At 49.7% G+C, this 26,635-nt stretch overlaps 1 protein-coding gene across 2 annotated transcripts in view; it reads right to left on the bottom strand.

Moving 5' to 3' along the window:
• The window catches only part of plxna1b (plexin A1b), a 164,034-nt gene extending 144,999 nt beyond the window's left edge, over positions 1-19,035 (bottom strand). For both annotated transcript variants that reach the window (XM_068593452.1, XM_068593451.1), the window contains exon 1: positions 18,931-19,035. The gene's annotated coding sequence lies outside the window, so the exon portion shown is untranslated. The remainder of the gene's footprint in view (positions 1-18,930) is intronic.
• Positions 19,036-26,635: the final 7,600 nt, after the last annotated feature.

A 26,635-nucleotide genomic window follows, 5' to 3' on the forward strand; every position in this document is an offset into this window, starting at 1 on the left:
GGTCAGCTGACCCTTCCCTCGGCGTGCTGAAGTGGGGCTTGTATGATCTGTTCTGGCGTGTTCAAACTCATGATTTCTCCCAGGGGGGGGAGGAGGGGAAGGTCACGGCTCGCACAGCGACAGGAAGCTGTCACCAGAGTCGTGCTCGTGACCTCCACCCACAACCAGACGTCCTCAGAACATCCCGCCCTCCAGGAATACGCAAGTTTCAACCTGCACGCCTCATTTGAGTCTCAACGGCTCGACACACAAAGAAACAAACACACACACACAACGGTTTTCAGCACATTTTGGCAAAGACGTGACTCAAGAGTTGTGCGCTCTGACCTCTCCGGTGGGAGGACGAGGAGCAGACTCTCCTCTGGTGGTGTGTGTGAGGCGCGAGGCAGCAATTACTGGAGCTAATGAATAACTGGGACAACACAAAGCGCCAACACACTCTCGTCATTTCTGCTCCCCCAAGAGGCGACATTAGCGTCTTAAATGCAAATAAAGCTCTTACTGGAAATGCAGACGAGTCGCTCTTGGGGGGAGAGACACATTATTCCTTCTTTGACTCAAACAGCATGCAGCAAACACAAGCCATGTTTAGCCTTCTTCATGGAGGCGGCCATTAACATGAAAGAGGGGGAAAACCAAGCGGGTGGAGACGAGTTCGGTTCAGTCCAGCGAGCCTTTATTCTCCTCTTGGATTGAGTCACATGTGCCACTAAAAGAAGGGATATTGTGCAGCTGCATATGGGGCTTAACAGGCACATGACAACATGAAGTGTCTCTGTAAGCTGATTCACACAGAAGAGGAGGAGGAGGAGGGAAGAAGAGACTGACGATGTCGGGTAACTTTGCCCGGCACCAAAACCCTCTCACAGGCCGCCGTAGACTCAAATCAGAGAGATCCTGGAGAGCCTCGGCGCTGCGAGCATGCACTCTGCAAACCCCGCTGAGCACACAACCAAATCTCTCACTCCGCAATGTGCACGGACCGCTGTGGCTGTGATGCGAGGCCCGTCGGAGCCAAAGGGGCTGCGCAATAACGCCAATTTAGGTCACTGAGCTGCTGGTTTTGCCTTCCTTCAGGAACGGCTGTGATGGCCGCGTGCGCGCGTTGAAAGCGTGCACGCTTTCGGTCGAACTGGATCCGCTGCATGCGTTTCCTCGGCTGAGATGAGCTCGTCCTGCCTAGTCGTGGCTCGGCCTGACCGGTCGAGGGTGGGTGGGGGTGGGGGGATGTCGTAGCGCGCCGGCAGACTTCCTCCAGTGTTTGCACTGCGAGTCCTCTGGGAGAAATATGTCAGCCTGACCCAGAGCTTGGCCGAGACCCTCAGCCGCCGCCTCGTACTACGAACATGACAGGACGCGCCGAGCAGGAGGGAGGGAGCGGAAAGATATACGACTCTGAACCCAGAGAGAGAGTGCAATACTTTCTTTGTCTCCTGCGGTCGTCGAAGTATTTAAGCAGTAAATACACACACAAATGTGCACACACATGTACACACACTCGGCTCTCTCGGCGGGCATAAACCTCAACAAGAACAACAGTGAAACCGGATCCCGAACCCATCTCCTGAAACTGTGAAGTCAACAGTCTGTTGCTAAAGCGCTCCCAGAACATCGGAAATAGGGGAAATATTGATTTTCCCGTCAGTCGGTCGCCGCGTCTCTTTTTGCCTCTCGGAGCGCGTCTGCTCGTGTGCACTAACTCAATGTGATTTTCTAAACGGTGGCACTAAGAAAGCATTTCAGCTTCCCTGTGTGATGGCAGCTTAAGAGCAGCAGCTCTCCTGAGCCGCAACGGGAGGAAGAAGGAGCGTTTCAAAGAGAGGGAGCGTGTGCTGCAACAACACGGAGCACAAACCCGGCCTGCCGGCTGAACCAACACACCGACGCGGAGACCAGGATAGTGTTACTTCCCACCTGCAACGTCGGCACACGCTATCACAGAGAAAGCCTGGTGCATGCGTGCACGCTGCGAGGAGTGCTCAGAGGCAACACGGCAGCCCGAAGGGCAAGGAAGTTAATATGTAGAGCACATTGCAACAACAAGGGGATGCAAAGTGCTTCACATGAAACCATTAGAAGCAAAAACATGACGCAGATTCATGCAAAATAAAATGATTAAAAGTTGCAGTTAAAGGCAGCAGCACGAAGACGAGTCTTCGTGGTGTCTCTGCAGACCTGCAGCTTTCAGGGACCTTGTTCCAGATATGCAACGTATGAACAGAGTAAACAACACGCAGCCTGAATAGCCGTCACACAGACGCGGGGCCGGGGCTTCACCACAGCGGCGCCGGGGCAGGGCGGCGGCGGCAGCAGCTACTCATTAGGAGCGGTTGGCTGAGCGGCTATAGTTAGCGCTGCAGCTGCAGGGCGACAGGTCTGACGCCGCGTCGGGCCGCGAGTGTTACTGCTCGCAGCCCGACGGGCCGCAGGCGAAGCCTCGCTGCAAGTCTGCTGACTCAGACGCAACACAGCAGGGAAGGGGAAGAGCAGCGTCCTCTGTCTACTTTCTCCTCTTCTTGTTCCCTCACTTGCTCTTCCTGTGCCTCCTCTTTCCTCTCTGCTTCCACACAGTAACATCCAGTGAGCTTCATGAGTGTGGAGGTGTGGACCAACACAGGACATGCGTTGTGTGTTAACGGCCAGCTGACGGATGAACACTTCCTCCACAGCGGTACTCCAGCTGAACCTTTTTCCTGTCTGTGTTTTAATCTCCCTGTCGGTTCCCACTCGGCGGTCCTGTTCTGCGGCTGCAGAGCGCGTCAAACCTGTTGAGCGGCTTCAGGATGAACCAACGGTTCAGACGCTGTGGCCGTTAAACGAGAACAAGAGGACACACGTCGAGGCCTGAGCGAGAAGATCTACTTTTATACCAAACATTGGTCTTTTAACTAAAAACTGTTAATATAAATGAATATAAACATGCAATGAGATTGTTGATACATAATCCTCCTCGTGTATATAATAAGCTGGTGAAGGAAATAATAGATGTAGCTTCAGATAATTACATTAATTTACAGTAATTCAAAGATTTGCCATATTACGATATCCAAGTTGTCTTCTACACACAATATTGGCATATAATATGGTGATATATTGCTCATTGAAATATGCACAGGGCCACAAAGTTTACTCAAAATTGGAAGAAGTATGCGTTTGCCATCTTGAGCAATACTTTGTGTAATCTCCTAAATGAAATGCATGTGTTTCTGTTGCGATCTCAAAGGTTATTGTGCACGTTGAAGGCCGTGCATTGTGTGAAGCTAGCTGGTGACCACATTAACATATATTAAAGGGCCTTGTGACAGTGTAAGAGGCTTGGCCTCGGCCTTAGTTGTTTGGCGTGCCGGCTAATCCCATTGTTGTCGTCTCTGGAGCGTAAGTGGCCGGCTTGATGTTAAATCCTCGCCTTTGTCTCTTTGTGTCTCATTTGCTGCCATCGAAGGCCGAAAATAACACTCCTTCACGTTTAAGTGGAGACCAACACACACCGTGCACGTCACACGATCACCCCGGCGTCACCCGGCAGAGCGCCACGCTGCGCCCGCCCCCTCCCGAACGGAGGCGCGACGCCGTCACATTTTGGCGGGAAGGTTTACGGCGTGAAATCGGCAGGTTGCCATCCTCGGGCGGCGAGTCCGGCGCTGACTTTCTATCTGGGAGCCGCAGTTTGCACACAAACACACACTTGCTCCTTTGTGTTTGCAGTCTAAACAGATGGTTATGGGAGAGATGTGACAGTTTATTGTTTGTATGTTCCCCTCTCTGCTCCCTGATGTTTACCTCTGCAGAACAATGGACTGGCCTGGGAGGTGTGTGTCTGTGTGTGTGTGTGTGTGTGTGTTATGAACCACTTGGATCCGTCTCTCTGAATACACGTTATGCGCATTCACTCAGCGATGAGGGAATCTAAAATTGAATTAATTCCAAAACAGGTTTATAAAATACAGAGTTTAGGCCGCCTGTGTGAGAAGATACAGCACTTTTTTTTTCTGTGTCCACATGTTTCCAATTTTCGTTCGTTTTCCAGCAGCCGTGTCCTTTCATGAGGGAACAGACTCGACGACATCGAGATAGCATCTCTCCCACACCGTCCTGAATCAAACTAGGGAACAATCAGGTCTACAAACTATTCTTGGGCTCGCTGGAGTCATTGGAAAATAGTCACACCCGCTAAGAGCTAAGCTAACCGTCTGAATGAGGCTAAAACCACCGCTGCCACTATGGCTGGTGGACTGGGCCCGAACTCAGCAGCTGGAAGCCGAGTTTCATCTCCATTGTGAGCGCGTGCAGCGACTCGTCAGGATTTCTCGCTGTCCGATCATATCCATCCAACAATTACCACTTCGGTGTAAAAAGAGGGAGCCCATTGTGCTTTATGGGATGTGAAATTGCATCTAAAGAGAGTCAAAAAGCGCGCGACGGCGAGGAAACGCAGCTTTTCATTATGAGACAGAGAGAGCGGAGAGGCCCATCCTCACGCTGGCCCTGTGCCAGGCCTGCTCCAACATGTGTGTGTCTGTGTGTGTGTGTGTGTGTGTGTGTGTGTGTGTGTGAGGGGGCAAACATTCCCCTGGCAGGATCCCCGGGACCCAGAGGAGGGCAGGGTTCAGCCGGTGAAGGAGAGGCTCGTGCCCGGCAGTCAATTAGCGGCTCGCATTTACACAACAAATGGAGCTCCCACGGCTGCTGGAGCGCTCACAGACGCCGCTCATAAGTGCATCCACTCGTTGCTCATCAGCACACGCCGACGCAGGGTCAGAGAGATGGGGGGGGGGAGGCAGGAGGCCGGCCGTCTGCTGGAGTGGTACTCCACCAACACCAACTCATCGCTGTATCAGAAACACAAGCAGCGCCGCGGTGAGCTCGTTGACGCTGAAGCTGGAAGCCGTGCATCAGACCTGGGGCCAAAGAAGATGCACCAGAGGAGATGGTGGGAAAGAAAGTTAGACAACGTGATCTAGGTGGGCTTTAGGATGATCGTTGAAAGAGAAAAACAAGCTAACTTTTTTAATATCCCATGATATTGTACACTCTCAGGGTGTACGATATCGTTTCTTGTGATAATGTACACCCTAGAGAGTGTACGATAGTGTTGTTTTAAGGGTGTAAAACAACAATATGATGTTTTAAGGGTGTAAAACATCCCTCAAGGGTGTAAAACATCCCTCAATTATTTGTTTCTTGTGATATTGTACACCCTAGAGAGTGTACAATGTTGTTTCTCATGATAATGTACACCCTAAGGTTGTACAATGTTGTTTCTCATGATAATGTACACCCTGAGGGTGTATGATATTGTTTCTCGTGATAATGTACACCCTAAGGGTGTATGATATTGTTTCCTGTGATATTGTACACCCTAGAGAGTGTACAATATTGTTTCTCGTGATAATGTACAGCCTAAGGTTGTACAATATTGTTTCTCATGATAATGTACACCCTGAGGGTGTACATTATAGTTTCCTGTGATATTGTACACCCTAGAGCGTGTACAATATTGTTTCTCGTGATAATGTACAGCCTAAGGGTGTACGACATTGTTTCTCATGGTAGTATACACCCTAAAGGAGGAACTGAATCTGCATTTATATCAGTGAAGTTGCATTGTCTTTGTTCACGAGTCCACCAGACCATCCCATAACCCGGTGTCACCACTTTCCACTGATCCAGGACTGACCAGGACATCTTTTCATCGACATTAAGATCACAATTATTTATTTGTTTTATAACAAAATAGGTTTATTTCCCCTTCACATATAAATAATCACAGCACTGCTAGTGTTTACATCTGTACGGTGTTTCTTCCCCTTTCAGCTGAACATTTCAGCAAAACCCTGGCTTTCACTTCCACATTGTGCTGCATCTCAATCTCTGTTTCACAATCAGATGAAACATTCGGTTCATCTTCAGGTAAACACAGTTGTTGACGGGCTGCTGCCGTAAGGTGTGTGGGCAGCGGCGTGACGGGTGCCTGAAAGTGAAGCCCAAACATCTGGATCTCCTCTGTGAGCTCATTTAATATGCAGAGAGCGTCCTCAGAGCGGAGGACGCGTCTGAAAAGCCAATACGACAGTCGATATGTTCACGTAATGGTGGGAAGCCCGAACCGTGATCTCGATTAACATTCAATTATATTTCGCAGCCCCGCTTTGCGGCACCGAGGGATAATTGTTGGGAAACAACCTCAGCAGGAACAGCCCATAATGCACTGGGGCATGCCAAATGAATCCCAAACAAAAAGAAATTGATAGCAGGTTGTTCATTTAAGTGAAGTGGCAGCCGCCAAATATGATGAAGCATGTGTGATTATTCAGAGTAAAGCTGACGCGATGCTAACCGCTAACGGCTAACCAACGCTCAGCTTGTTGGGAGATGGACACCGAGGGCAATTAAACCCTGAAGAGTGACTGTCAGGCAGAAAACACCTCAGGTCTTTCTGAAGAAAAACAGCAAATGATGCATTCTGCACGGAAAGAGATCCACTGCAGTCCTGCAGGTTTTTAGAAACAGGAACGAGGAAGAAGGTTTCAGGGGATGGCAGTGACCAGGAGTATGTCAGCATGGGTTATAACACACTCTGCCCATAACGGAGGTCTGCAGGTGCAGAGACAGTCGTCTTTTCTGCGACCCGACGACGGTGGATATTGGCACCGACTTCCACCTCTCGGCCATAAACGCCACTCTTCTTTATACGTCGGTCCGCTTCATGGCTCTCGCGGCGCATTAATGTTTCATAAGGTTTCCCCATAAAGGAATCTGGAGCTGGTCCGCAGCGTATAGAAGCATCGTCGCGAGCGCTCGAGTGACATTGAAACGTGATCGTCCTGCGAAGCGCTCTCAGTTTTTACAAGCGCTTGTAAAGTTCTGCTTCCGCTGTCGGAGTGTGTGCACGATGTGCAGCAGAGGGCCGAGGTCTGCTGTGTGGACGACAACAGGAAGGGGACAAACAAGCCGAATGAACATCTAAACCACAGATTGGGTATCGGGCGACCGGAGTCCAGGCCTGCAGGCTCAGGAGACGACCACCGTCTGTCTGCCTTCACTTCCCCTGCTCCTCCCGACCATCTGCCACCCGCCGCCATTGACATTCAGGTGTGAACTGCCTTGTCTGCAGTGTGTGTGTGTGTGTGTGTTTACAGTAGAGGCAGCCTGTCAAAGGTAATGGGAGGAAGATGCGGGTCCATACTGCCGGTGATGAGGTCCTGTGAGTTTGGAGAGAGTGTGTACGCATCTCATCACCGGCGGGTCGGCCCGCTGATGTGCCGACCCGCCCTCTGCTCACTTCATCCATTCATCTCTCCCACTACACATCAATCTATCCGAGACAATTATTGGTGGAGCGAGAGCGGCGGTAAGTGGAGGAGAGGTGACCGGAGCCATTCAGCAATCAAAGCCGTCTCTCTCTCTCTCTCTCTCTCTCTCTCTCTCTCTCTCTCTCTCTCTCTCTCTCTCTCTCTCTCTCTCTCTCTCTCTCTCTCTCTCTCTCTCTCTCTCTCTCTCTCTCTCTCTCTCTCTCTCTCTCTCTCTCTCTCTCTCTCTCTCTCCAACTGTCGCCATCTCTCGCCCTCCAGCTGTGCTCCGAATAGGCCTTTAAATCACTCGGCCGGGGCCCTTTGATTGGTTGACCTCGCTGCATGATTAAACAGCCATTTTCATCACACCCTCCATAGGAGAGTGACAGAATGAGACAGGGGGGGGGGGCAGGAGAAGGGGTGAGCGTCACCTGACAAGGTAAACGCAGATTGACAGGTGCGACACGCGGCTCAATATCGCAGCGGAAATTAAAGATAATTGACTTTGAGAGCGACAGATGTAACGACGGCCCGATGTCGCCGCGGCGTCCTCGCTCCTCTCGGCTGACTTATGGCGTTCGTACGGAGCGATTAAGAGTCAGATCTGATTTCTGCGGCTGATTTGTCGGTCAAACATCTGGTCGGACGTCTGGCTGCCGCAGCCGTTCTCTCTTTAATTACACGGGAGTCGCGTCGGTTTGGAAATAATTTGCGATTTTGGGTAAATTCAATCAAAAGCGAGACGTCCGTAATGGTGGTGATTTGATCAACATGGTTTATAGTCTAGCCCCGAAAGCGGTGATATTCAGAGAACAGCTTAATATTTAGAGAGCGGTTCATCATCCTGAGTGAGCAGGAAGCAGAAGGAGACATTTCTGCATCAACTAAAATAAAATACACAAATGCAACGATATAAATGTCCTGAATTGTAATTTATTTTAAAAGTAATGAATCACGCACCAGCAATTTTGTAGAAATTGGTTCAAACTTGAACAGGAATTTCCAAATCCAATACTTGTGTTTATTGTATGTATTTGTTCAGCAAAGTCTTGGGGAAAAAAATGTATATCTGCAAAAAAAAAATCTTTTTAAAAGATATTTTGATGGTAACTATGAACATCCAGCATGATATGAGCCAGATTCCCCAAAAAAGCCTCCTGGAGCATCAATAAGACCTTTATGGAAAGATTAGGACCTAAAGAATCAGAATCTGCAACAACAATCACAATAAAACAAAGTAAGGAAGGAGTTTCAGTCAAAAAACTGTCGTTTGGTTCAAAAAAATGGAAAAAATTATGTATTTTATGCCAAAATATTATCTAATTGGGGCATGCTGGGACCTGAAATTGGCACGGCAAGATTTTCGCGCCCGGTTTCCTAAAGGTTACCAGACAGTGACCACCACGCTGCACCGCTAACACGATATCACAATCCTCCTCACCGCTGCGACCGGCGGGCCGTGACATGGAGAGAGGGAGCGTTTCATTTCCTCCTCTTCCCCGAAACCAAAACTTCTCGTCCGCTAAAACTCGCCGCCCTCTTGTAACATCTGTTTGGCTTCCAACTAAAAAAAAAAGAAGAAAAAGCCGTAAAGCCGGCGTGCCGGAGTGGCACAAGCGCCGGCAGCTGTTCCAGCGCGGCGCTCGGGTCCTTAATTAGAGTTTGACTCAGCTTCTCAGAGTTTTCGTCATCCCTCTTTCCCGCTCTCTCTCTCCATTTCCCCGCCCGGCCTCGCACAACAGAGCTTCTCTCCTCAGCGTTATTTGTTATTCCCCGGTGCGAGCTGTCTCGCTGCTGTTCTGAGTTAGCCGGCGCTGCCAAGTTCCCTCCTCCTCCCCCTCTGTTGTCGTCTTCCTCCTCTTCCTCAGCCGTTCCTGGCTGAGGTGCAGGCTCTGGCATCGTTTTGTTCACATTTCTCCAATCCCGCCCTTTCACAAATCTGAAGCGCTGGAGGCTTTTATGTCGACGCAGCGACGGAGCAGACTGGGAGACGGGCTACTTTTTTTGAAAATGCGTCTGTGCCGCGGCCAAGTTTTGACTCCGGCGCTGATTGCCGAGGGCAGGATGAGGTGTGGAGGGAGCGCGGGATGAGCTAAAAACAGCCAGAGTCGCGTTGGTGAGAACATCACACGTGGCGGCGGCGTTTGAAACGCGTCTCATTCAGCAGCCTGAGTGCCGGAGACGACTTATGGACGTTCAGCTTGGTGACGTAAGAATCCAACTTCTTCTGCCTCGTTTCGTCCGCTTTAAAACGAGGTGTACGCCTTTTGTTCTGAAGCCACGCTCAACATTTAGTGCTGCCTCCAGTGCCAGTTGGACGAATGCTCTCTGGCATGTGTCAGCGGGCCGGCAGGGAGCGTCTGCTGGGCCGAGTCACGCCGATCCCAAGAGCCAAACCAGGTCACGCTCAGGAACAGCAAGAGGAGCCGGGCGCCTCAAAAACACAACGCACTGGGAGCCGAGGAGCGACCGCTCGGCCCTCCGAGAGAAAGACTCGCTGGAGAGAGAAAAGAAGCTACTCCTCCCACCCGCCACGCATCAGCACATCACACCAGTCACGAGTTACACGCTCCATTTCATGTGGAATGCGTCGGGCCGAATGGCATCGCCGACGCATTCCTCCGCGCTCGCCGCTCCGCCGGCCGCAGAGGAAGAAGAGGAACAGCTGAGAGGAAAGAGACGAGCCGGGGCGAAAAAGCAAGAAGAAGAGTCGGGCAGCGACCGGTGAGACGCTGCCGCTCATCGCGGGGGGAGCTGGAGGGACGCTGACCTATGGGAACGCTCCCGGTGAAGGGAGGGGCGGGGGTCAGGGTCAGAGGTCACCGAGCACAACTGGAGCCATCATCATGGGACAGCAATGTGCAGCGCTGCACTCACACACACACACACACACACACACACACATCCAAGCCCCTCCCCCACGGTGCAGGAGCAGCTCAGAGGTTCACCCCGGCCGGGCAAAAAGCAACACGAGGGCAATAAAGCCCTCCATGGCCTCGCTCCACCTTTAAAGTAGGGATCAGTCTAACCTTCGACCTCCTCCCACCGCACCCCCTCCTCTGCTCCTCCTCCTCCTCCTCCTCCTCCTCCTCCTGCTATTTCTGCTTACAATCAACACCCCACCCCCCTTTGCCGTTGGCCGGCCATTGTCTGGCCTGAAGTACTTATTCCCAGAGTGCCCCGGCTCTGCTTCCCGCTGCTCTGCAGGGGGCCGAGGACGGAGAGGCGACTTAAAAGCACCCCCGGGACGTGCGTACAGCACGGAGGTAGCCCAGGGTCTGCTAAAAGAATTAGGCCGAGCAGCCAGCGACGCTCCACACAACATGCCACCGAGTGGTTTTCTCCTTAACGAGCTATGCGAGGAGCAAAGGGAGGGAAGCGGTTTCATGGTCCTCGAGAACATGTGTCCACCGAGGGAGTCGACGGGGAAACGACCGGCCCTTCAGGAGCGTCGCGAACCTTTAGCGTGAAGCTGTCGGACGCCAGAACGAGGGTCCCCGAGCTGTTCGGCGATGCCCGTCGGGATGTCGGAGGCCAAAAGAAGCGGAGCTTTCAAACCTCACGCCAGGCTCTTTTGCATCGAGCTGCCCGATGACACACGAGTGTTATCGTTAGCCTTTTGATGCCCGAAGGTATTTGCATTGATTTGCAGGAGCCGGGGTAGTATTACTGAGTAACTGTGAGCAGAGAAAAGTCCCTTGTACATGTGTCCACGGTCGACATGCTCTGCAGTGGCACAATGCCAACGCACAATGGAGGCCAGCCTTGGCGGGCTACTCATCACTTCTCCCTCTTTAACCCTTTGAGAGGAGCACAAAAGAGGGAGCTGACAAAGAGGCTCTGGAATGAAAAGGAGGTGGTAAAGGAGGGAGGTGCAAGCCTTTCTGTGCTGCTCTGACACCGTTTAAGGGGAGTTTCAGACTTCATTTGCAATTTGACAACTTGAATTTGGCTCCGGCGTTAACGCGGGCCAACGGACGCCAGGAATCCAAACTATTCCTCAGGCGGGGACATAACTCTGTGTTTAGAGCTGTGGGGGAAGCACCCTGCTCCTGCTAGCAAGCTAAGCTAACAGGCGTGCACGGCTCTGCAGGTTTCTTCTGAATAACAAGTCAGTGTAATCTGGGATACGGTTTGAAATAAACTAAACCTGCTTCCAGTCGGAGCTCAGTAAAGTTTGGAGTTGGCCCCTAAACCCGAAGTCCCACTTGGCCCGTGTGCGTGAACGGGCTGAGAGTTAAATACGAGGAGGTGAGAGGCTGGGAAGCGCTCCAGAGTGATTTACAGCTAAAGCTACTCAAAAGCTACCGTTCTTCCTGCAGCTGAAGTGGGACGGCACAGTGGATTTAGGAAGGCTAACTGCCCGTTCTGAAGAACCAAAATGAGGGTTTTCTGTTATTGACTGGTTTCCTCTGAAGTGTCTGACTACAAAAGACCTCACCAAACACACACACACACACACACAGCTAGCCAGAAGCACCAGCCCACATCTAAAGAGCGCCAGGCACTCAGGGGGAAAAAATGAGTGATAAACAAAATGAATGAATGAGCACTTTATCTCTAAACACACATGCAGGTGCTGACATCAGAGTCTGAGGTTTATGGGCCGTGGAGCGCGCGTCCACGTAGGAGCGTGCACGCACACACACACACACACACACAAGCCAGAGTGCGACTCAGGGAGAGGGAGATCCTGTCCAACACACAGTCACACACACAGTCACACACACTCTTTCTCAATGCGACGCCGCCACACGGCTGACCTCTCCGGGATGAAGTCGCCCCGTCCTTCCGCTAACATCGGGCCGGTTTGCCGGCTCGCCCGCAACGCGGCCACAGCAAAGGGGCCGGACAGGCGGCTCGGCTGATTTATAGGCTCCAGCCCACAGCCGGGCTTTCCCCGGGCAAGCGGCTCTGTTAAAAGGGCCGGCTGCTATTAGTCGTATTTACAGAGCTGGGGAGAACGGGCCGCCTGAATTATTTAAGTTTTCCCTTGGTAAATACAACACAAACCAGGAGGGGGCGGGGTAAAGAAGTGGAGGCTACAGAGACGGAGAAGGCGGGGAGGGGGGGGGGGCAATAATTATGAGGGACTGCACCATTAACATTAATCACAACAATAAATGGCTGTGTGCCGTGTAAACTCTTCCCCACAGTGGAGAGTGTTACCTCACATTTAACACCACGAGTCCCCACGCTCACACACACTCTCTGAGAGCCTATATACCATATATAGCTGTATAACATGGGCCTGTAGAGCGTGCACACTGATGATATGCAGCTTATCGCAATGCAAATGCATGCAGACACACACACACACACACACACACACACACGCGCTGCTGTCTCCTCTCCCTTCACACGGTGGTTCTCATTAACAAGCCAAACATGCCTGGAGAGGCAGACAGACTCTAGTGAGCACGGTAAACAACCAGTAGGCTCCCTCATCTAAACTGAGACTATCTCAGCATCAGCAACACACACACACACACACACACACACACACACACACACACACACACACACACACACACACACACACTCTTTCTGCCGGTGATGCTGACAGGCGGGCCGGATGCAGTGCGCTCAAAGAGCTGCTTCTCCACACCGAGCCGGTGCAAGCTGCTGTTCTTTGCTGAAGGGGAAGTGAGCAAGGCACACAGCGCGTATGAGTGATGGGACGCGACCACAGCGTCGCAGCATCGAGGCTGGCGGACTCTTCTTCACGTGCGTTATCTCCTGAGAACGGCACAGTGTGGTACGGAGGCTGTGACCAGGATGAGCGGCCCGGTACACCAGATTATGACTCAACTTTAATGAATAAACGACTTTATATTTATAAAAGGAGCAGATCCAATTAAAATCATTTCCATCAACACTACATGACCTGATAAATACTCTGATATATGAGAAAAGAATGAGTCAGAACGATGAACTAATGAACTACAGAGTACCATTAAACACTTTCAAGGTACTTTAAACAAATTGAACTCTTGTTTCCCTTAAAGACTGACCTGAGAGCCACATCAATAATGTTATTAATATTAATGTTGCAGCAATGCATAGTGTATAAAGACACAATGGGCAACACTGTGGTCATATTTTTGTGCAATACTGTTTTATCTTTTATATTTTGTGCCTTATTTTCTTTTTTTTTTTAGCTTAAGTTTATTGTATTCTGTGTTAGGAGCAAAATAAGCTTTTCATTGTCTAGAATAACTGTAATCTGTGCTTATGGCAGTAAAAACATCTTGAATCTTGAATAACAGAAAGCATCTTGTGACTCGCTACGGAAAGAGAAAGAAAGGGATTATGGGAACAAGCGGCATGACAGAAAGCGCTGCGCGTCACCTGCTGCATACCTGAGCAGGAACATACCGAGGAGACCGCTGTTGACTTACAGGAAGGAACCGAGTCCTCCTGATCGATGGCAGGAGGAAATGCAACAAGAGAAGCCGGGTTTTATTTGATGTCCACATGAGTCGGTGTCTTCAGAGGGAGTCAGAATGCTGACGAGGACGTCGGCATGCCGGAGAGGAAACCTCATCTGCTGATATGCTGCGGCCGTGCCCACGAGCAAGGGGGGGGGGGGGTTCTCCACAAGGCCGCTGGGTCAGCGCCACACCTCTGGAGCTCCAGCAGAACCTGGAGGCTTCACTGGGACTCGAGCCGCCGGGAGACCGAAGGGTCAAACACAGCCGACGACACGGTGTCTGAGGTTTGGATGAGAGCCCGTTCGGCAAATTACGAGAGATTATTAATTAGATTTGTGCAGAAGAAAAGTCGTCAAGAGCACGAAAGGCCCGGGAAGCAGCGAACAAGTTCTCCGCGTCCTACTTCAGTCAAACTAATCAACAACTCTTTGCACAAAAGGACGGCGCGTCAACTCTGTTCCCCAACCGGCGGCACGCTGGAGACAGAGTTTATTTTCAATTTGCAGCCAGATTAGCGAGCACGTTTTTGATCCTGTCAGAACGGGAGATGTTTCCTCTCCCCCTTTCTATTCCAAGGCGACTGGAGCGAGTGCCCTTTTTAGTGCCTGCTTCAAAAAGCATCCCCCCGTACCCGAGCAGCTGTCACTTTCAGCAGGCGCCGTGGAGGACGCGCGCGGGGGAGGGGTCCTTTGAAGGAATGGTTAAAAGTGGGCGATAAAAATAAACTGGGAGAGAGGAGAAAATTAATTATACATAACAGACAGTTCACTTGGATGAGCACGACGGAGACGGAGAAACTAAGGCTGGAAAAGAAAAAAGAAGCCATTTTCTAGCTGAGGAAATGTCTGCTCCGCCGCCACAGTGGTCGTATTTATTTGGCTTCGTCTGAAGTGAGGGATGCAACAACGAAGGTCAAAGCATCAAACAATACAGACGAGGCTTTCGTTGCAACGTCCACGCACGCCGCCGCCGCTCGCTCCTCTCCCAGTCGGGCGCTTTCCTGGGACCAAAATAAAACCTCCAGGCCCGAGCGCGCTCCCCCTCTTAAAGAAATGTGATGAAGCCGGCACATCAGTCAGTCTTTAAAATCACTTCTGATTGGCACTGATTGGGATTTATGCCTGCGGCTCACCTGCAGGCTCACCTCTTGATACGACTGGTAATGCCGCAGCGCTCTGCGGTCCGACGCCGCCCGCCGACTCTCTCTCGCAGCTTCTCATTTGGGCCAAATGGAGGTCATTCCTATTTGAGCAGTCAGTCAAGACAGACCCGCCAGGTATTGGCGAGTGAGTTTATTTCATATTAAGGCTTGTCGGCTGGAGAGGTGTTAGCACCATGAGAGCTGTGTGTGTTGTGTAGTGTGTGTGTGTGTGTGTACACAACAGGGCCTTCGGGTAGAGCCCTGCTGCTCGTCCCTCTTTAGTGCGTTTTAATATTGTTGCTGCTGTGTGGCGCCTCTCCTCGGGGCGCCACACAAACCCCGGAGAGAGCAACCAAAACCACTCAGAGAGAGGGGATGGAGAGGTGACAACATGGAGAAGAGAGAGGATGTGACAGAAACAAGGAAGGAAGGAAGGAAGGATCCAAACAGGAAACTTAAAAAGAGGCAAAAGGGCAGGCAGAGTGAAGCACTGTGGGAGCGCAGCGCCGGCACCGCGGCTAACCTCTTTAGCAAGACTGACACAAATGAAAACTTATGTAATAAAAACACGCCATCTCCGTCGGCGAGGATATGAAAGCAGATATTGCATTACGCCGCAGAGCTGCAGAGGAAGCCCTCCATCAGTTCAGGCGGTGCAACAGACACCATCCGACCTGTTGGCTGCAGACGGGATGCTCTTTGGAGCCAACGCTTCCTCCTGCAGCGAGGCCGGCCAGCAAGACTAGCAGAGGACTGGACTGCTAGTTCATATGCCCGGGAGTATGGACACAGAGAGAGAGGATGACGAGGGAAGAGGGAGGACGCATGTCTCAGGAAGGAGGGGAACAAGGACGAGACAAAGAGGAGAGTCGAAGTCAGAATGGAGAGAGAGAAAGAGGTGAGAGGACGGACGAGTTTCAGGAGGTAAATGAGAAAGACGGCGGCGAGGAAGGAAGCCCGAGTGGCAGCTCAAGTCTGGAGGCAGAGAGGAGGAGAGAAGAGGAGATGCCTAAACATGAGGTCGTCACACTGATTTAAAAATGTCCAACGGTACGAGGAACGGAGCGGCGTTTTGCAGTCGGGCAATTCCCACCAGCCGACAGCGGGAGCGTGAACGCGGTCCAGATATCGAGCGGCCGCATGAAAGCAATGAATCACAGCCGAAGAACACAATCAAGCACTTTAAGTCCTTTCACACATTTATATATATATATATATATATATATATATATATATATATATATATATATATATATATATATATATATATATATATATATAAAAAATTCCAATGACCCAGTAAAGCAGTTTTTCACTCCGGGTGAGCACGCCGCCCCCTGCGAGCGTGACCGAGTTTAATTCAAGTCTTCTCCTTTAATTTGGTATTCTGAAATCCTTTATCAATGCACACGCCAAGACCAAATATTTAGGGTCAGTCTCGCGGTGCCAAGTGTTCTCACTTCGCACCGCTCCTCTGCTTTGTCGTCCATCGACAATCTAATTAGACCTTGAATATGCCCGTCACTGAAAAGACCAGAGGAATGTGATGGGGCGGCGGGGGTGAGGGGGGCGGGACAAAGGCCGGACCGGCGGGGTGCAAAGTGCACATGTCAGCTCAAATTCCAAAGTTTGGACATCACAGATTCGCCCTTCACGGCAGCCGGACGGGGCGGACGTTCAAAACGCATGACACCGCTGCTGCATTGTGGGGCAGATTTGTATCATAATTAGAGAAGATTGAGGCAAATTGCTTGTAATTTTCTGGCTGGGTTGTCAGCCTTCATGTGAAATGGCATGCAAGGTCACAGTTTTATTCCAAAATAAATAAAATAAAAGACGCCTTCGCTGTTTTAAGGTGGGAACTTTTTGAAAGCAGAAAGGGATAATTAGGGACTGATTATATTTATATTTAATTACAGAAAAACATTTGATACTTAAGTCCCGATGCGATATTATCGCGATACATTGAGTATTGCGATATAATGCGATTTATTACCTTTTTTTCAACCGCAAATTGTCCCCAAAGGAAAACTTTGTCGACAAAAAAGAAACAGATTTTATTAATCTGGGACCAAAAAAAGTTTAGAGTTGATAAAATATAAGATCGATACTTGGCTTCTGTGTATCGATACTATATCTCCACGCAAAATATCGCGATACTCTGATGTATTGTATTTTTCACCCACCTTAAAGAACATGTGGTTGTTTTCACATGATCCATTGTTGGATAATAATCACATGAAGTTATTGTATCCACATCCACGCACTAGATAAATAAAACAAAAAAGGTGATTACTTTGCCCCTCAGCTGTGTGGTCACGTCGCTGCCACTCCTCCGTCACATAAAGGAAGTGTTTGGATGGAGGAGCCACCTCTGCTGAGCGGTTGGCGAGGTGTCAGCCCGTCTGTGGGTGAATGATTTAAAGCTGTGACTGGGCACCACCTCCTAGACAAACACCCACGTCACGCTTCACATGGCGGCCGGTTAACTGGGGAAGCTGGTCGCCGCATTTAACTGTCAATAAGAAGCTGCTGCTTGACTGAGCAGAGGCAAAATTGGGTCACGTCACTTCTGATAAAGAGTTATTGTGTTAGTCACATCGCCCCTGTGTCTTACGGGTGTTGGAGTGCTGCCACACCAGATCACACACACACACACACACCAGCACCACCAGGTTCAACACATCTCACATGCACAGCCAACACAATGCAGACTCCTTTGATATTAAATTCATATTATAGTGTTTTTGTGCTCTGCTGTAGTCTGGTGCTCCTCCTCCTCACAGAAAGAGGTTAAGAAGATGTCAAAGACCTTGCTCATCTAATATGATTCATGAATACATGTTTAAAATGGGCTCTAAATGAATTCACGTCGCGCGTGGGGTTGGGGTGGCCAGTCTAATTTGGTTAACCAGGATTTGATTTGTAAAATAGAAGAAAAAAAAATAGAAGTGAGGAGAATCCGATGGAGCTTCTCAGCCAGACAGCTCCTCTCCATCCGGCCCAAAGAGGGGCGATGCTGCCGAATACCAGAGCTCACAAACTGCCTCTCGTTCACGAGCAGAGAGCTCCGTTCACACCACAACAACACACTTTACAATTATTTCACAGCTAATAGGTGGATCGATTTCTGTTTCTTTCTTAAGCAGCCCTCCCCAGGAGAAATAACCACACAACTCCTCCCTGAGGTCCGATTAAAAGAAAGCCCGGGCAGGAAACACAGGCACATCTGAGGGGAAATAAACTAACAACGTGCAGACAAGAAGAAGAGCAAGAAAAAGGAAATGTTGAATCCCAAAAGCACGCAGCCTCCCCCGGACTATTTACCCAGGCGGCCGCGTCAGGGCGGTGGATACCTGGACTGTGTGCGGGGCCCCCCTCCTCTCTGGCGGGCGTGAGGTGCCTCCGCGATGCGCTGCTAGCTAAGCCCGTGTCACACACCCTGGTTCCGGGGACTTCTCTCCAGATATCACGGCGGGGCGAAGCTTCTCCACGCCACTAAAGTCGCTTCTTTTTCCCCTTCTTTTTTTTTTTTTTTTCCTGCTGCAGCCGCTGTTCTCAAACCAGCCGGAAAACTCCGCTCACACTGCACCAAACCAGAGGAAATTGCATAAAAAGCTCACCCGCGTTTCAAGTTTCCTCGCGCCAGGTGCGAACCTGCAGAGGACGCAGCTCGCGCGTGTTCTACTTCATTAAACCCGCGAGCTGGAATCGCCGCGCGGCGCCGTCACATCCGCAGTTCGGCGTGGATCAATCGCGGCTGGCGCACATTCAACACGGCGCCGCCGCGCACGCGAGCCTCCACGCGCGCAGCGGAACACACCTCAACGCTAAAAACGGCTGGACGCGCGCGCTGCTTGCGCGTTTCTTCCTCCCCCCGCGCGCCTCGGGGCGCTCCGGGTTTGGTTTTGGAGCCTCGAGCTCTCCAAACTCGCGGAGGAAGCCGAGCGCGCGAGGGAGAGAAATGGAGCCGAAATGTTTGAGCCGGCTCTTCCCCCAAAAACCCGCCGCTTCCAACACGGAGCAGAGGAAAAGCCTCCGCCGGAGTCCCCGCGGTACTTACAGGTTCAGGTGGTCCGCAGGTTCGATATCCTCTCCATGGTTTAAAAATCCAAAAACTTGGGGACATTCCACTCTGGTCACGGAGCGGCGGTGCTCTCTCTCCGGCGGCTCCCTGCGCGTGAATGGAGCGGAGAGGAATGCAGCTCGCGCTCCAGCGGGAGGGAGGGAGGGAGGGAGGAGGCGCGCGCTCCTGCTGCTGCTGCGGCGGCGCGCGCGGCCCATAGAGGGCGCGCGCGTGCCGAGTCCTGCTGCTGCTGCGGCTTCACCCACGCGCGGACCCACTTCTCTTATTTTACTTTGTCTGTTCAAACATTCAAAAAGCTTCACATTTAATTAAACCATTAAGTCAGCTTACAGTCAGCCATTCCGGTTTAATTGCATTTAATTCATGTTATACAGGGAATGAAGTTAATTTAATATATTTTTTAAATGACATGAAGCCCTTTTGTGTCCATTTAATGTGTGTATTGCACAGATTACTTTCATTCTCCTTGTCATATTTTATGTATAATACTCGACAGTTCGTATAAATTGGCAGAATACAAATACAGTTTTTTACATAATAAATTATTTTACAACATCATTTTACATAATACATACAAAAACAACTGTGTTTGAGTTGTTGTAGGAACCTCAAATTAATTCCAATACTTGTGTTTATTGTATGTATTTGTTCAGCAAAGTCTTGGGAAAAAATGTATATCTGTAAAATAAAAAATCACTTTTAAAAGATATTCTGATGGTAACTGAACATCCAGCATGATATGAGCCCAAAAAAGCCTCCTGGAGCATCAATAAGACACCTTTTTGGAAAGATTAGGACCTAAAGAATCAGAATCTGCAACAACAATCACAATAAAACAAAGTCTTGGTCTGTTAGGAAGGAGCTTCAGTCAAAAAACTGTGTCGTTCGGTTCAAAAATGGAAGAATTTAAGTATTTTATGCCAAAAGATTGTCTGAATGGGGCATGCTGGGAATTAAAATTGGAGCGGGAGGATTTTCGCACACAGTTTCCAGAAGGTTAAAGCATCTTTCTGACTCAAAGTTGGGCCAGAATACAACGTTACGTCAGAATTGGATATCAGCAAAGAGAAAGTGTCGGGTTCACTGAGTGGTGTTGGTGTGTGTGTGGAGGGGGGGGGGGTGCAAGACAAATGACATCGATAGCGACAGAAAAGCCAGTTGAGCCTTGATGTGAGGCATGATGGATACCTGCAGGTGACACTGGAAGCAGAAAACATGGACGCAGAATGTTGACTGAATGGTGCTTGAGTTAGGAAATGCCCTGGGAGGAGATGGGAGGAGATGGGAGGAGATGGGAGGAGATGGGAGGAGATGGGAGGAGATGGGAAGTGATGGGAGATAATGGAAGGTGATAGGAAGCGATGGGAGGAGATGGGAGACGATGGGAGGAGGTGGGAGACGATGGGAGGAGGTGGGAGGTGATGGGAGACGATGGGAGGTGATGGGAGGAGATGGGAGACGATGGGAGGAGATGGGAGACGATGGGAGGAGATGGGAGACGATGGGAGGAGATGGGAGGTGATGGGAGACGATGGGAGGTGATGGGAGGAGATGGGAGACGATGGGAGGAGATGGGAGGAGATGGGAGGTGATGGGAGGAGATGGGAGGAGATGGGAGGTGATGGGAGGAGATGGGAGGAGATGGGAGGTTATGGGAGGCGATGAGAGGTGATGGGAGGAGATGGGAGGAGATGGGAGGAGATGGGAGACGATGGGAGGTTATGGGAGGCGATGAGAGGTGATGGGAGGAGATGGGAGGAGATGGGAGACGATGGGAGATGGGTTTGATTCCCCAAAACAAGACGGGCTCTCTAATTAAAGGAGGAGGCCCCGGGCCGGACTGTCGCATCCCATCAGCTGACACACTCCCACTGGGCGACACCCACTGGGCGACACTCGGGCGACACGTTTTGGAGACGGGCGGCGCCCGCGAGGCTCCGCGGCCCGCTTCCCAAACCTCACTCGCTTCCCATGAGAACCTGAAGACGGTCAAAGTGACTTTGAAAAGCCGCATTTCATTTCAGTATTCACCACGCGGTCGGCGACCATCAGGAGCTCGGGCAAAGTGTGTTTCGGGCAGCGTTCCACGATGTCTCCGCAGCGCGGAAGCTTTTGGGATAACTGAGTTATTCAAACAGGCAGCTCAGGTTACCGATTGCACTCAGGAGAGCAGAGAGCAAGATCTGGCAATAACCACACCACCTGGCCCCCAACGCGGCTCAGAGTGTGTGTGCGTGTGTGTGTGTGTGTTTCACAGAGGTAGTGCATCTTGATTGAGGTAGATAAAGATATTTGTGTGTGTTTTGTGAATAAAAGAGCAGCTGAGTTGTTGCCAGGACATTTCCCTCTGCTCCATCAGCTTTCAATAGTTGTCAAAAGGCGGTCTGGCGTTAGAAATGTCTGCTTTGGCCATCGTACCACAGAGAGATTAGGACTCACTTTCCATGTGAAAGGCCTCCGGACAAAGCCGTTCCCTATCTTACACTTAAACACTAACACATTGATTGGCGCTGGCGGTTCGTGTCCATCCACTTCCACTCCAGGCCGACTGTAACTCCTCATGGGAAGGTCTTCACGGGGGATGAAACACAAAGTTTGCTCTGTGCAAACCAGCATTAAAAGACGCGCACGCAAAACGGGAAGGCTTTCCTTTCTGTTGAGCACCGTCGCACGCTGCATTAGTCAAAATAAAGCAACTGAAAGACGCTTTAATAAAACTGCTCTCCCTTCCTATGCACCGGCCCACAGTGCACAAGCAGAAGTAGTTTTGCATACAGTGCTCAGCGATGTATTTTTCTTAAAGAGACAGATTAATATTGGCTGTCATGAGCGCACCGGGCAGCTTGGGCTGAAAGCACAGAGAATATTAAATAAATGCATGCACGGATGTTTGGTGGTTCGCTGCTGTTTTTCTCTCTATTTGCTTTTTTTTTCTTCTTTTCATTCATGCACTATTAATGGGACTGTGTTTGGCAAGAAGAACAAACACTTTAAGTGAACAGAGAGCGAGAAACTGACTGATCAGAGAGAAAAGAGAAAAACACAATATATATATATATATATATATATATATATATATATTTATATATATATATATATATATATATATATATATATATATATATATATATATATATATATGATTCTGTGCAAACACCTATCCAAGGCTGTGTGCATTAACGCTGTGCAACCCAAAACAAAGAAATATGAGTTCAGCAGCGTTTTTATCTCCACTGTTCGATGAGTAAATACATACAAAACGACAGTAAAGGGATCTTTTAGCTTCCATACATTCCTGATAAAGCATCAACGGATGCTCGTGAGCGCTGAAACAAACCATGAACATGATGTTTTCACATCCTGACAGATGATCCGTGCGTTCTTCCCCGGCGTCCCGTTTACTGAGACGCGACCCTTCTTCCTTACGAGCCTCTGATCTTTGAGATGAAGTGAAGCTCGTCGGCGGGTGAAGCGCAGGTCTAATGGCCGTGTGACCTGCGGTGGCTGAGCCGAGCTAACCGGGTAATGAGTCATTAATTGGCTAACAACAAGATGGCTGCCGGCGGATGCTGCAGGATATCATCCTGCTGAAGCTGCTGATCTGTTTGTGCCGGCGCTCCGATCCCGTTTCAGCCCTCTGGATCCATCTGAGCCGCCGACGCATCAGGAGACACAGAAACGACTTTTACAACCTGTTTAAACCCAATAAGTGACAACCATGACATCATAATGTGTTATTATTGTGTGTGTGTGTTGCTCAAAGTGACGGTTCCACACTTATTTCTATTTTGTGCCATATTCTACAGATTGGTTTTGAAGAAATATTAATATCATGATTTTGAACATGGCGCTCAGGCCAATCCAGCTGCAGAAAGCTTCACCACACACACACACACACACACACACACACACACACACACACACACACACACACACACACTGCAGCAGGACATGATGGAAATGTGTTTTCTTTTTTTTAATACTTCATTTACCACAAAACATGCAGACATGAACCACAAACAATATTAACGACCACAGGTCTGGTTCCCTCCGTCCTCTCAAAAACCTTCGAGTGATCTTTTCTTCTGTTGTTGACGTGTAAACATCGTCCATTCCTCCCTCTCGTCACCACTTTGCTCCTCTTGACTTCTCATCCCACAGGTCAACATTTCCATCTCATATATTTCCGTCACGCTTCTCGGCCGTCCATCTTGATTCTAGTGTGGAGCATCTCTTGGTCGAAGCCTCTTTACAGGCTGCTAGCAACATCTTCAGTCTTCCCTTCAGACAATACCTGCTGTGATATTATTAAGTAAATAAAATACAGGACTCGGGTGCGTCATAGCCTGAATCTTCACAATACCCTTACGGACATTTCCCTCAGCTTTCTTTGCACTTCTAAACATCAAACACATGAGGACAATGTAAAAAGCTTCTGTGCACTGCCTCTAAAGTATCAGCTGGTATTAAAGATCTGCAAAACAGTCATTCATTTATGTGCAATCATGTTGCACATTATTCCTGTTAAATATCACAACACCTTTAATTCAAGTGAATCTCAGACACACACCTGATCCAACAGATCAAACAGCAGCAAGAGGAGTTTTGGAGGAAGCAACCTGCAGCTCAAGGTGTTTATTTCAACATCATGCATGTGCTACATGTCTGAAATCATGACGTCTTACATCAGGTAATACGAGTTGAGAATATTTCCTCCTTAATTATTCAGTCGGAGTGCATTTCACTTGTGAGGAAACCTGAAGAGACTCTGGAGACCTGTTCTTTAAATTGCTGCAACCTTATAGGCCGGCTCGTTGGCTGTGATTTAATGTGCATCTTTTCATAGACCTCAATTATCAATTAACTGTAAGCGTGCACCGCTGGGAATGTCCTCCGCCACGTCCGCCGCATTAACATCCATTAGACGGGAATCACCTGTCGGAGCCGGAGCCCCTCGCGCCGGATGTTTTCCTCTGGGCTGCCGTCCGTCACGCCGGGAAGAATAAGACCGGGAGGATAATCGTGAGGAACTGAGAGTGAATCATTTTAAGATGGTCACAGATCTGAAAACGAACAGTTTGGACGACGCCGACCGACTCGTAAGCCCGAAGACTGATTCTCCTCATTAGGAGCGTGGCAGGGGAATCTAACCGCCGGGAGAGCGCAGCACATGTGCGCCCTCATTATGAGTTAGGACATGATGGATGTCCACGCTTTAAAACATCACGATCTTTGTAATGAAAATGGGTCGTGTGATTGTGGAAAACAAGAGGTTCGCCATCGCATGAGGCGTTTGTGATGATGTAACCGCTGCTAGAGAGGAAGGAAAGACTTTAACACAACGTGAGCGCTGCAACATGAGGAGATGCACGTTGAGCCAGAAAGCCCTCCTCGTACGGCGCGCTGACAGCGGGCCGCTGCTTCATGCTAACTAGCTTAGCATGAAGCAGCGGGCTTCTGACGCGTCTGTGGAGACCTGCAAACAAAACAAAATGGCAGAAACTTGTGTTGTGAAGGGGAGCGATGCTTTTACTGGACGGACAGCTCATAGCGTGTTTGTGGAGGTCCGGTCGGTTCAGTTTGTCTCCTGGTCGAGTCGCACTGTGAGCAGTGTGTGTCTCTGTTTCATTATCGTGGTTGTTGTTAAAGTAAATGACTTTAAACTGCTGCATGGGCGTCTGGGTCCTCACTCTCCGAGCTTCCCGTGACAGCAGGTTACTATTCAATCCTGCATTTACCCTACAAACCGTTCTGTAGGATTTCAGGCCCGTAAGAGGAGTTTCATCATCGGGCTGATCTGGGATCAGCTCAGCTTTTTACACGAGTGAAGGAGACGCTCCTTCTCTGGGAGACGTGGTGCAATTTGGGTGCAGACCTTTTTCCCGGGCACCCGTGGGAGACGGTGTGTCAAAACATCTTCTAATGACTGCCTTCTCCGTCGAGCTGCTTTGGCACCGGAGGCCTGGTGCCAAAGCTCTGGCCCGTGCCAGCATTCTGGGTCTGGGTGACAGTAACACTTTGAGTCATATCTTGGCAGGTGTGAGGGTTTCTCTGAGCAGGACGTCGGGGCGTTTGGCCGGCGTCGTATTAACGGGGTCTGTCGTCTCAGCTGGGCCCAGAGCTGAAATCAGATCTCACACACGCCCCTCTGCCTCTTCACTGACGATGAGGAACCCGGTCGCCTGTGGACCGAACCTGCAGAACACCGAAGCCCACGACGCTAAAACGCTGCACCCGGGTCCGACGAGCGTCTCCGTCCTGGAGCCGCTTTGCACCGGTTGAGTTCCTCCTGAAAAACTAAAACAGTAAATACTTTCCACACATTACCTGCAGTTTCATCATCTCCCGGCAGCGGAAGCTTTTGGCATCGCCGCCGCCGCCGCCGTGTCTCCGTCTCTCTCTCCGTACTGTAACGCTCGGTCACATCCTGCCCTTGACGGAGGAGCTCGTCACCCTCACACAGTAATTACACCGGCGCTGACGTCGACTCCTTCCAGTGAATTATTGAGGAGGTGGAGAGGACACAAGATCCCCTGTGGAGAGGGACGGCTCTGTGGCCTCGGGGTTAAAAATACAAAGTCCAAGATGGACGCTGTTGCGTGGAAACAGTCAGTCTGAGGTCACCTGGACAGTTGCGTGTGTGTGTGATACTATTTAAAAAAAGATGCATGCTAATAACAGAATTATGATTTTCTTCTCCTGCACATTTTGAATCACTCCTCGTGTGGACAAGAGTTTCCAATGATGCACACGAGCTTCTTTATGAGAATGTTTTACACGCCGTTGGCAACTTTAAACCGCAAAGAAACTATTGTCCATATAGGACAACCTGGACCACCACCTCCACCTGCTCCTGCAGGGTCAGCGGAGCACTTTCTCTAAAATTCTCTTCACTAAATGTTACATATATTTGACATATTTTGCACATTTGCACTCTGTTTACATTTAATTTAATTCCCCTTCACACTTAATTTAATTTAACCCCCTGAATACACTGCATTTAATTTAATTTCCGTTTGCTTTTAATTTAATCTCTGAATACACTGCAGTTATTTGTTATGTATGTTTCTGTACATACATGTATGTAGACCACAGGTTTATAAATATTCATTTGTTGCATAAATATTTTTTATTCTTGTATATATCTGTTATCCCTATGCTTATTTATTTTATTTTTGAATTATTTTATTTTGTGTGTTGAGTTTAGTTTATTTCATTGATGTCTGGAAGTGTGCGATGCTGCTACTACGGCAACAAAAAATTCTCCTCAGGGATTAAAAAAGTACTTTTCATTTTCATTCATTTCAAACACACGTGATTTGTAATCTGCGCTCAGCAGCCGTGACACAGAGCACAGCAGCCGGTACGAGCCGTCCTTCCAGGATGGAAAACACAGACGTCAGCGGTCAGCAGAGACACTGCCGCCATTACTCAGGAAGTCCTGCCGTGTGGCTCTCCAACACGTGGAACCCGTCCTGGTGCACAGTCTGCAGTCCTGCGGTTCTGCAGGAGAAGGAACCGACCTGCGTGTGTGTTCTGCTGTTGGTTCATCAACTTGTTTTATGAAGTTTTTTCTTCCTTCTTTGCAAAGCCGGCGTGCCGTTCACACAGCGCTGTAATGAGAAGCTCCTGAGTGCATGAATGAGTTGTTTCTGAACATTGTGAAGTTCTCCAGTGAGCG

The sequence above is a fragment of the Clinocottus analis genome, unplaced genomic scaffold (genome assembly GCF_023055335.1).
Source record: "Clinocottus analis isolate CAN_PGR_092001 unplaced genomic scaffold, fCliAna1.0.p SCAF_3, whole genome shotgun sequence".
NCBI lineage: Eukaryota > Metazoa > Chordata > Actinopteri > Perciformes > Cottidae > Clinocottus > Clinocottus analis.